Genomic DNA, 11,691 nt, shown 5'->3' with positions numbered 1-11,691 from the left:
TCCGCCATGCAGTTTAGCCAATTGCAACACAGCGGCCCAACAAACCAATCTGGGCACATTGCCTGTTTCTGAGGGATTGGTTTCATAGAATCAGGAAGTCAACCGGTCGTTCAATTGACAGAGGAGAAAGCGGCTTACAATAAAGGTGAAATTTTTGAAAAATAAGGCTTAAAAAAAAAACACGAATACATGTTATATTGCACCCCATAAACACAATCATGCAAAGAAAAAAAGCAGTAAACCACCCCTTTAAAGATTTTAGTATCCAGGATTTAGGACATACATATTTAGAAACTGTCATGGATGCAGCAAAGGAAGAGAAAGAGTAGTATCTATTCACAGCAGTGGTTTTAATAAACATAATTATAGTTATATAACTATATTTAGCAATATAGTTTCACTATATAAATACGAAGCAACAAAACAACCACTGAGACGAGAACAGAACAAATTAAATAACTGAAAATGCGCTCTATATGTACAAAGGTAAACAAGGGGAGCTAACGAAAATCAGGTGGGGAGAATTAATCAAACAATGAATAACCATAGAAAATAATGCAAACATGTAATCCAAGGAAACAGACAGGGAAAAAACAGGACACGCTGAAAAACCAACCAAGGCCGCATTTACATTAAATGGTTCAAGTGACCTGATTCTGATGTTTTCATCACATCTGGCCCAGATCAGATATGAACCACGAACGTTTAAGCAGAAAGGGTTATTGTTTTAATTTTGTACATTTATTTAATTTATTTTTTAATACAATGCAAATGTGTTTATTTTAAAAAAAAAGTGGCATTTGCATACATTTAAAAGCTAATTGTGTATTTCAATGTTCCAAAGTTTAATTTAGCTAAAAGAAAAGGGAAAAATATTGCCCATTCATTTGTAGTGCATTTCATTAACACCAGCTCTTTTGTAAGAGCCGCTCTAAAAAATGACATGTAAATGGTCATGTTTTTCAATTCACGGGCCATGGACATGATTTTCAAGGGAGAATCTGTATAGGCCACCACCTTATCACAGGATGAGTACAAACACATGAAACACATGATACACAGAATCAGCTTTCAGTTCCTTATTTAAGTGGCTTCATTTCACCAGCAGTTCTAATTGATTTGGAAACTGTTGGTGTGTCAGTGAACGCAAATATATAATGCTGATCTCTCTAAGTCTGAATCCATTTCCACTGGTGAAATATTCACCCCTTTCATTCATACATTCAGATGTAAAGTGCAGCATCTTTCCCACTGTTAACATTATGCCAGTCCATTAACTCATCAAATAAAATGGAAGCTCAATGGCGTGTGATAAACCTTACTGCCATGGAGGGATCTTAAAACGATTAAGTCTCTCAATGCCTCTCGCTTTCTCTCCCGCGCTGTGCCAGTGGGTGAAACGGCTTAATGGAAACAGACGGGATAGTTATGAAGAGATCACCATCCCTGCCATACAATATTCCCTCCAAGACGTATTAACCTTTAGCGAGCACTCGCCTCCTCTCCTCTCCATTAGCCCAATATCCATCAGCGGGACGCATTGGTCCTGACGGCTGGCACTAAGTGTTTAACTGTAACGTTATCCATCCCCTGTGTGTTTCAGCAGACAGCCTCCAGTCTGACCAGACCATCCAATATATACTTATCACAGCAGGATAAAAATATTATCTGGACGGATCGAAGGGTGGCGCTTCTATCTCTCCTGCCACGCTCTCTGTGCCTTAATCTCCCGGGCTTTCGGACACTAGATTGCCTTATCAAATACTGTACCTGTGCCGTAGTCCTGCCATGAAGGTCACAGCGGATCTACAGGGGTCGGTGAATGTTTTTGGGACAGAAATCCACCCGTAGGGTGTACGTCACTCTCAGTGCCGATGCTAGTTACAGCGACCGGCCTCATTTATCAGCGGCCCGCTGCCTGTCTGCTCGCTTTGCTTCTCTCTGTTCTATAAACTGAGTTCGGGCCTCCAATCAAAGAGGCTTTAGATAAAGGTCCAGAGGGAGAGGAGGTGCCAGATAACCTCTCACTGGCCTTCGTCCGATCAGAGCGGCTCTCTGCAGCCTCGGCTCAATCCGATTCTTGTCAAATGATGAAAGAGCTTGTAAGAGGTCCTGACAGGGAGAGTGTGTTTGAGTGTGTCAGTGTTGTGATTGTGAAGGGGACCTTTACTAGTTTGATACGCTGATTGTACAATGAATCAAAACGCAATCAATCGTCTGTAAACTATTATAGTATCACTAGTATTTCTGCCTTTTATTTGAGAAAACTATCATCAGATACACACAGAAACTCCAAGCTCTTCAGGACCACCTGCTGAAATCAAAGTTTTTTTTAACTTGAAGAAATTATGACATATATATACACACAGAGGGTGTGCAGTAGAATGTTCTTCTTAAACTAGCAACAATAATATAAATTATATATAAATAATAAAATGATAAAACGTATAAACTTTTCACAATTTTTCATCCATGGTTTTATTTTAACAGTAAACTTTGCAGCACTTTGTTTGCCAAAAAAGTGAAAGAAATTGTTACATTTATGTTATATGCCATTTATGTTACATTTACTTTTTACAAAAACAGATTTTCTGAAAAGATAAAACATTTCATAGGAGTTTATTGTATTTGTTTTATTTATAAATCATTAAATTGTTAACGTTTTCAATTTAATTCAATTGATTGGACTTGCTTTTTGATTATCAAATTTAATTGAACCATTAAAACGGGATCAAGAAATATTAAAATGGGGAACAAAAAAAAAAATTCATAGGGCCCTAAAATGTAATTATTGTTAAACTTTTAACAAATTGTTATATATATCTATATATATCTATATATATATATATATATATATATATATATATAGTGAAAAAATAATTAAATAATTTGATGAAATGACCTGTTTAGAAAAAGTTACATGCCTTTTCTGTGCATCAATTTTTTATTATTGATTATTTATTCCATTATGAATTCTAAAATTTTATTATAAATTATATATCAATTTATACATTTTTGTGTACATTTTGGAGATTTAGATTAGCATCTTGGTGTTTCCATCCAACATTTGCGCATAAACATATGTTGAAAATTTGACTATAGTTAGTGTCAGTTTGTTAGTCATTTTGTATTAGTGACAATAAACAATGTAATGCTAATTTCTACTTTTTTTAACATTTCAAGTTTAATGAAAAAAAAACATACATTTAAATGTTTTATAATGAACACTGAACATACACTACATGATTTAAGGATCAGCAATTTTATATTTATAAATGAACATTAACCTGGAATAATATAGCCTCTGAATAAACCGAACAATAATGTTGTTGTTTTTTCCCAAGAGAGGGCAACTTGACCGGGAAAGGAGCCGGGACTCAAACTTGGGGCACCAAGCGCAACTGCACCATGTGTCTGAGCACTTGACCACGCGGCTATGGCTCCGAACCAAACCTTGAAAGTGTTTATGTATTTTTAATAAGTATGTGTGTTATGTGTGTGAGGGACATAAATGTCCCCTATAGAATGACTCTGTGTGTCTGTGTGTTGACTGTAGCTGTCGGCTCTTCTAGAGTAGAGAGAGCAGAGCAGAGGATCTGGATGACGGTCGGACACAGTGTCAGGCTGCTTTCATTCCCGTCTGCTCGGGTCACGGCCGCTGTGTGTTTAAGACAAGGGGGTAATGAGGCCCACAGCAAACCGTGTGTCTGTTTGTATGCGTGGGCCTCTGTGTATTACCAGCTGTATGTGTGTGTGTGGACTGGCTGAGTGACAGTGTTGACCTCCTTCTACGCTGTAGCCTGAGTCCAGAACACATACCGCTTGGCCTTTCCAAAATAGGGGTCAGACGCACGAATTCCCCCTGCTCGCTGTCACTCTGTCTGCAGCCAGCAGGGGTTACGAGAAAGATCGGATCGGCCCGAGTGGAAACGCTTACGTATGATGTTAGCAGCTTCAAACCTTTGAATAATAATCTGTTATAAACAAACAAACTGAGACTAATACAAGCAATAATGAAAATAATTTACTCGCCTTCTTGACCGTCCCAAATGCATATGACTTTGCTTCTCCAGTGTAACAAAAAATAAGATATTTTGCTGAAGCTTTTCTCTATAATGAATAGGGATGGATACATTAAAGATTATTATAACAATGATTTAAAATGTTCTTTAAAGAAAAAAAAACTTGATATTACAAAGTGCACGTTTTCATAGGTTACACATTATTTTAAGGTGTCCTTGTTACAATGTAATTATACATTTAAATAATGAGCAATATCAATTAACAACATGTGCTATTGGGTTTGGTTTAGGGTTACTTGCATGTAATACTACTTGTATTTCTACTTGTTGTACTTGTATTACTACTTGTACAACTTTTAAATCATAAGTGAACACACCCATGCTAAAGTTGACTAAAAAGAGGAATAAAAAATCATCTTTTGGAAATTGATCTTAATGCATTAATAAAAAAAAAAAAAAGGAAAAATCCAACCTTTAAGGATTGTGAATGAATAATGTATCATAGTGTGCATAAGTCAGGACACCCCTATGTTAAATTCCCAGAGAGGCAGGCAGATTTTTATTTTCAAAGGCCAGTTATTTCATGGATCCAGGATACTATTAATCCTGATAAAGTTCCCTTGGCCTTTGGAATTAAAATATACCACATCATCACATACCCTTCACCATACCTAGAGATTGTCTTGGTTTTATTTCAGTTAGCCTAATTGCTTATTTGATTTGCATTTAGAAATGAGGTTTGGGTTAGGGGGTTTCACTGACCGAAAACAAGTCAGTGTCTGGTGTGACCACCATTTGTCTCACACAGTGCAACACATCTCCTTCGCATAGAGTTGATCAGGTTGTTGATTGTGGCCTATTGAATGTTGGTCTACTTCTCTTCAATGGCTGTGCGAAGTTGCTGGATATTGGCAGGACCTGGAACACGCTGTCGTATAGCCGATCCAGAGCATCCCAAACGAGCTCAATGGGTGACATGTCTGGTGGGTTTGCTGATGTTTTCACCTTCCAGGAATTGTGTACAGATCCTTGCAACATGGGGCCGTGCATTATCATGCTGCAACATGAGGTGATGGTCGTGGATGAACGGCACAACAATGGGCCTCAGGATCTCGTCATGGTGTCTCTGTGCATTCAAAATGCCATCAATAAAATGCACCTGTGTTCGTTGTTCATAACATACGCCTGCCCCATACCATAACCCCATTGCCACCATGGGCCACTCGATCCACAACGTTGACATCAGCAAACCCCTCACCCACACGACGCCATACACGCTGTCTAAGAGAACACCTCTCCAAAGCGCCAGACGCTATCGAATGTAAGCATTTCCCCGCTCAAGATGAACTGCAGTCAGGTCGAGTGTGGTTACACGTGGTCTGCGGTTGTGAGGCCAGTTGGATGTACTGCCAAATTCTCTGAAATGCCTTCGGAGATGGCTTATGGTAGAGAAATTAAGTTCAAATCAGGGGCAACAGCTCTGGTGGACATTCCTGCAGTCAGCATGCCAATTGCACACTCCTTCAAAACTTGCGGCATTGTGCTATGTGATAGAAAGCTCATTTTAGAGTGGCCTTTTATTATGGCCAGCCTAAGACACACCTGTGCAATAATCATGCTGTCTAATCAGCATCTTGATATCCCACACCTCTGAGGTGAATGTATTATCTCAGCAGAGGAGAGGTGCTCACTGACACAGATTGAGACAGATTTGTGAACAATATTTGAGAGAAATATGTATTTTGTGTACATAGAAAAAGATCTTTGAGTTTAACTCATGAAAAATGGGGGCAAAAACAAAAATGTTGTGTTTATAATTTTGTTCAGTGTAATTTTAACTGTGGTGTTATTCGATATTACATTTAAAGTTATTTTAAATGTACTAAATTGCAACTTCATCGTGACAAATGTGTAATTAAAAATATATTTAAATGCATGATATACAAGTATAGAAATAGTATAAATACTACACATAGAAATACATTTCATTAAAGTATATTTGATTAAAGTATAATAAAGATATTTAAGTACAAGTTTTACAAGAAAACAGTTGTGGCAAGCAGTGCGGGGCCAAGAGCCGAGAGAGAACTGCGTGTCTGCAGTAAAGTGTTTGAATGGTCGCCGGTTCCCGCCTCCTTCGTCCCTAATTCTTATCAACATACCTCATAACAATAGTATAGTCTTTCTACTTCAAAATGTCACGTTTAATTCAAGTAATTATTTGTTAATTGTGAAAACTGTTTATACACCATTTTGTTTTTCAGTGCACTTAACTTCAGGGACATGACAGTGATTAAAGAAGAGCACATTTGTTAGTGAAATATTCCTTTAATATTGCAAAGAAAAACCCAAAATCAATGTTTGAGTCGTGATGCAGATTGTAGAGCTTTGAATCAGTGCTCTTCACACAGCGGTTTGGGTTTGAGTCTGACTTCTGATCTCAGTCCCTGATAAAGGCAAAAAGAAAAGGCCATAACTAATAGTGTAAAACACATTTCATCTGTGCATGTGGAACAGGTTTAAATTGCAACACACTGCTCCGACTCATCCTGAGCTACTGTGTAACTCTAATCTATTTGCTGTGTTACTGAAGGTTCAGACAAGCAGAGCAGATGTTTCAAGTACCACAAGCAGCCGTGGATTCTAGTTTGTAGTTGTACGAGAGATGTAGGACAAGCTTGCTAAAACCATCTTGCTTGTGGTGAAGTTGTATTCCATTTGTTGGTTTCGAGATATCCTGTGGCATTCGGTGTCCTTTACCTCAGGGCTTCCAGGATGTGGAGATGAACATCAGACCTCTACGATCTTTGCGTCTTTACACACACACACACACACACACACACACACACACACACACACACACACACACACACACACACACACACACACACACACACACATCCATTGGATGTTACCTGCTTTTAAAAGATCACATCCCTGGTGCAAACCATGGGGTCGCCTCAGTAAGCACAGTGACATCCTCATACTAGGCGAGATTCATTTTCTGTTCAGTAAAAGATAATAAGAGAGGATAATTACAGTGACAGTGTCAGATGAAATGTATTTTCTTTGTACTCAGCTAACTCCCCACAGAAAGCATTTCAATTTACTCTGTCTTGCACAGAACAATATCGTCCCTGTAGACCGTGACACGAAGGACCATTACAAACGACAATATATATTTCATATCTCCAGAAATGTTTGCTGCAAGTTACAAATGGAGATCTATTCAAGTATTTATGCCATGCAACCAACAGAATATGTATTAGTAATACATGTGGGGTGAAGAGAAACATATTCTCTTGCTTATATCCATTTGTTGTCAAGATGCATTGGGCTCTAAGGTCGGGACTGAGATGGAGAAAGTCTCTCATTTCTGCAGCTCAAAGTTTCTATATTTCTTACAGTATGTATGTAAGAGTAATTAACACTATTTTCACTTCCTTTTTTTTTGAATCAATATCAAGGATATTAGTATTGTTTTATGGTAAAACTTTACAATAAGGTTAACATTACTTAATGCAATAACTAACAAAAACAATACACAATGCATTTGTTACAATACTTATTAATCTTTGTTAGTTAATAAAACACAACAGTTCATTGTTAGTACATGTTATCTCAGGTCCATTAAATAATACTAACAGAATGTATTAGTAAATGCTGAAATTAACATTAACTAAGATTTATAAATGCTTTAGAAGTGATTCTGCTGTGACAAATGACTTTTCAAGTGCCCCGTTTATGCTATTTTTAAATTTTCTCATTTTGTTTTGGAGGTCTCCTACAATAGGATTACATCCACCCAATGTCCTTTAATTTTCACATAATATACATTATATACAGCTTTTTAAAGTCTCTCTAAACCCCTTCTTACCGAGAGTTTGTGATCAGTCAGACGGCCTAGTCTGATGTGACTGGTCTACCACTTAAAGCGCGTGTCAGAAAAGAAAAGTCTATTACCATATTTCAGCTCAGTATCAATGGCGTCAGTTTTACCCTATCAATTCCAGCATGAGTCCTAATCCTTTTGATTACAAACCTGCGTGGATATTGTAGCATATTAGCTCAAGGGAAATATGAATATTTAATTATAGCTAGTTAAAATTAGTTAGAAATATTTGGATCAGTAAATAGAATTAACTTAATGTAGAATTAATATTACAATCAATAAACCTGTTTGCCATGTTTCTCCAGCAAACACTGAGTGGTAATTGATTATCAAACCAGTGTGCAAATTTTAAAGTGTTTTTGATATCGGCGACGATAGTGTTCTTATAGAAATGCATAAATCCAAGTCTAAGGACGTGAACAGATCCAAGTAGAACGTCACAGGTTGCTATCTTGTAATTATGTTTATGACATGGTGTGAATGCAGCTTAAGCTGGAAAGGTAAAGGGTGTCTGCTGTTTGTTTGCAGCACTCAGTGACTGTCTGTCTACAACTCCTCATGGAACGCGCTGATGACAGGTGCGCAGAGGTATGAAAATGCATATGTTGACAGGTGGGTAGGACATCATATTGCATCCGCACCAAATGCAATGATTGAACGAACATTTTTTATAAGCACTTTTTATAATACTGTTTTAAACTCTCTTCACATCCTGACAGCAATCAATAAAAGAAGTGGTCTATATATATATATATATATATATATATATATATATATATATATATATATATATATATATATATATATATATATATATTAGACCCATTCTTTTATTGCTTGCTGTCAGGATGTGAAGAGAGTTTAAAACAGTAAAGTGCTTATAAAAAATTGCATACCCTATACCTTTGATATGAGCTCATAAAAACTGTATGTAAAGCCTAATTATAAAAAAAGACAAAATGCTGTTTAAAATACATGTCAAATTCTCAAAAGGGTTTTATAGTCTATAAGCTTAGGCCAGACTTTGTTGTTGTATTACAGTAATGTGTTATTCCACTAACCAATCAAATTTCATTTTGAAAAGGACACCTCATTGAAATTTGAAGCAGGTGCCATATTAAAGCAAATAACAATGTAATGTTGATCTGTGGCAGTGTCAACTAGTCAAGCAGCCAGAGGATAACAAAAGCAGCATGTTAGTGTGACACTGAGACATGGCAGAAATAAGGTAAGCATTAATAGTTACAAAATGAAACACTGCAAGGAATGCTTGTTTACCTCTGGTTATATGCATTTTAAATGCCTGGGCTGAATTGAAAATAAAAACAATTAAATTTTCAGCATAGCAATGTGCAGGGGAGCATGCGTTAATCGCTACACGCAGGAACATAAGTTAAGAGTCTTCCAGAATTTATAGAACAAGCTCTTACGTTATTTTGGGTGTTGCTGAGTGAGGAATTTGCTTTGGCATGAATAAGTAATCCAGCACAACACGAGTTTTTAGTTCTGTAGGCAGCAATCAAAATTAATTATTTCCATTGTTAATTTTTCATTACTCTTATCCAAAACTGAGAAAATGCATTAGTCACTTAGCATTCGCTAAATTTTTCATGGCAAGCTGTTCACAAGAAAACAAAATAGCCACCTAGAAAAAAAAGAAAAAAACACCACACACTATGCTATGACTCGAGTTCAGTTAAACAGGCTTCTTCTATCGCCCTGTTTACAACTGATATTAAGATGAGTTTTGGTCGATCAGATCAGTATATGAGGGAGACATATTCCCTTTTACACCTGGTGTTTTAATCTGTCTCTTTTTTCCACTTTCCACCACTGCTGTTGTGATTTCTTCCAGGGGGGGGGGGGGGGGGGGGGGGTTTACATTACATCTTTTAATGTAATGGACAAAATAAGCTTGCCCAATTTATATATGAACATAAAAAAAGACGACAGAAAAACGAGCCCGTTCTCATCCTTTGGCGGCATATGTGACGCCATATGACAAAACGGCGAAATACTACGCACATGGCACCCTTTAGCATGAATATAACACGCGAACCCAAGGCGTCATAAAGTTGACTGGCATCCTTTAGCGTGAATATGAGACGCAGACCCTACCCCACACCTAAACCTACCCATCACAGTGCGTGTTATATTGACGATAAAGGGTGCCATGTGCGTAGTATTTCGCCGTTTTGTCATATGGCGTCACATATGACGCCAAAGGATGAGAATGCGTTGGAAAAACATACGGAGAGCAGCAGCTTTCGTTTATTCTCTGATAGCCGCAAGACCACCCCGGACGCTGTGAGTGTGTGGTAGAAATCAGTAATGACGAAAAATTGTGCTTGGTATGTTTTTCATCTTCAGAGCAAGCTTGGGTCTTCAGCCGACAAAGTTTTACGAGTTCACACTTACAAATAATCAGTATGAGTATGCGTATTTGGCGTGCTGTCCAAGGAGAGGGCTCCGAGCTCAGTATATTATATCTACAATATATAATAATATATTTATATATAGGCCTTCTCTCATGTTGATTGGATAGATCATTTGAACGTGTTCCTCCCAAACTCAGTACATAATGTTTACGCATTAGGTCAGTATGCTGAGAATAGATTTTGTTTTGTGGCTGTTTGAACACATTCTACCAGATAAGCATCTACTCTGCAAAAGCAATCCGGTCGAATGCGTTGTATCAATCATATTTATATTATCAGGGACCCCCAAGCTCACAAAAAAAATGGGTGAAAGATTTTTTTCCCCAAAAAATAAAAAGTCATGCCATAGAGGGTTAATACCAGGTTCAAACAGGGCTTTTGATGTAAGGAACGAGAAGATTGTTCAATTATTTTCTCACATTCTTCCATCTGAAACAATCCTGTGATTCAGCAAAGTGAAACAAACTCTTGTGCTCATTCTTATGAGAAAAGCACTAAAAGACATAATTTAACATTGTGCAATGACATCGATTCTATCTGTGTCCATAAAATCTAGATCCAATATTTTTTTTATAGTAAAGTGGCTTTTAACATTATTGCAATATTTAACATTAACCAACAATGCATTAATTTAGCTTCATGTTAATACGTTATAAATGTTTAACAGTAAAAGTTACACATTAACATTACAAACTAGCATGAACCAGCAATAACAATAGTATATTTATAAATGATCAAGATTAATAAATAAATAAAAATGGTTCATTGTCCGTTCTAATGATTTTTTTATAGGATATAAACTGACCGTAAAGTGACTATGTGAATGTGTGCTGTATTTTGAACCCTCACAGGTAATAAATCACTACTTAAAGAAAGAAATAACCAATAGGGTATGAACTAATTCTTCTCAAATGCAAAGCAAGATCCTGAGAAATCCTCTTAGCGTTCGATGATTAAAAAAGGCTTTATGTGCACAAAAACACATTAGATATGCTGTAATTAGTATTACTGTCATTTATCCTTCCCACTTCATTCCATCATAAAGACATCAGAGCCTAATGCACAATAACAAAAACCTTGAGGATTTGCTCGTTTGAGCTTCACGATGGAAGCTTTGTGTGTCGCGAATGCTCAAGCTCCCAAAAATGACAAAGCAGATGTGTTTTTCTGTGACTGGCGGCTTATGGTGATATTTCCCTGCTTCGCCTGAGGCTACGTGCTTTTTACTCATCAGACCGGTGGAGACGAGGGCCTATTGATGGGCTCAAGTCTCTCAGGAGATTCATGTTTATAGTGCATGTCACTACCCAATTTATACAGTATTCATCAGTGTCTGTGT

This window comes from Siphateles boraxobius, unplaced genomic scaffold, assembly GCF_051911475.1.
Source record: "Siphateles boraxobius isolate OS27281-9 unplaced genomic scaffold, OSU_SipBor_1 12, whole genome shotgun sequence".
Taxonomy (NCBI): Eukaryota; Metazoa; Chordata; class Actinopteri; order Cypriniformes; family Leuciscidae; genus Siphateles; species Siphateles boraxobius.
Note: the sequence above shows the minus strand (reverse complement) of the source record.